General features: G+C 37.7%; 1 long non-coding RNA gene across 1 annotated transcript; it reads left to right on the top strand.

Annotated features, from left to right (window-relative positions):
• LOC121728578 lies at window positions 1-419 on the top strand. Its single transcript, XR_006035838.1, has 2 exons — window positions 1-33; window positions 147-419. It is a non-coding gene; the product is annotated as an uncharacterized LOC121728578 (long non-coding RNA).
• Window positions 420-1,065: the final 646 nt, after the last annotated feature.

The following is a 1,065-nucleotide window of genomic DNA, read 5'->3' on the forward strand; positions in this document are numbered from 1 at the left end:
CATTCGCTGCCTTTGTACAGAGTGCTGCAGCTGGTAAGTTTACGTCTCCTATTTTATTCATGTTACAGTCCAATTAAATTCAATGAGGATTATGCCACTATTGGTCTTCAATCGACAAGTTTTGCTTAGTCACTGCTTTCTTTCAGACAAAGCTGATCATCCTCTGCTGGTGAGCGAGCTGACGGGAGACGACTTCCACCCAGTGACGCCGGAGGAGATGACGGCGCTGGGCTTCGCGGACGCCGCCAGACTCCGCATATGCATCGCCAGCCAGTGCAACTCCATCTGCCGCAGTCTCGGCTACGCTATCGGCCTCTGCAGCACCAACGCCTACTGCGTCTGCTTCCGTTGATCTATGTTTAGATATTTACTATAATATTTATATTTATGTTTCTTTAAATAAAGGTGTCGTTACTAAACCTGTTTTTTAATAATTTTAATAACAATATTATTTACCAATTATTATCAATCCGTGTGTATGTTCTATTTTAATAATACGTACTATCAGAGAAGTTAATCCATAGACAAATGGCGGACCTATGCAACATGGTCGTTATGACAAACCCAGATCACACAATATGCCATAATATCACCACTGATATTGAATTGACATAATCCGACCGAATGAAGTAGGCCCGTCAACTGCCTATGAATCAATTTCTCTGATGGTACATAAGGTATTCTATTGAGCCGCTGTTTCAGGACCAGTTTTCACTTTTTTTAATTTAATAGCATTGATTAAAGGTCACCGAGGTTTACTGAACGGAATCTAGCGAAATTAAACAAATGATACGAACACCTAAAAAGTGATTAATTTTTTTTAGTAACGCATTACCAGAAATTAACATTGACAACCAAGGTAATCTCACTTAACACTTACATCCAAAAGCTTTGATGAACTAATCAATTCTGTTGAGACTTTTTTTGGAAATTTGAAAACTTCTGGGCAAATTATTTTGGAAATAGATCAAAATTAATTCACCACTTTTAAAGCAAATAAACGAATTGAATTGAATGAAAACCAGAAAATGTATCATTACACCGTAATATATTGTCATGATGATT

The sequence above is a fragment of the Aricia agestis genome, chromosome 7 (genome assembly GCF_905147365.1).
Source record: "Aricia agestis chromosome 7, ilAriAges1.1, whole genome shotgun sequence".
Taxonomy (NCBI): domain Eukaryota; kingdom Metazoa; phylum Arthropoda; class Insecta; order Lepidoptera; family Lycaenidae; genus Aricia; species Aricia agestis.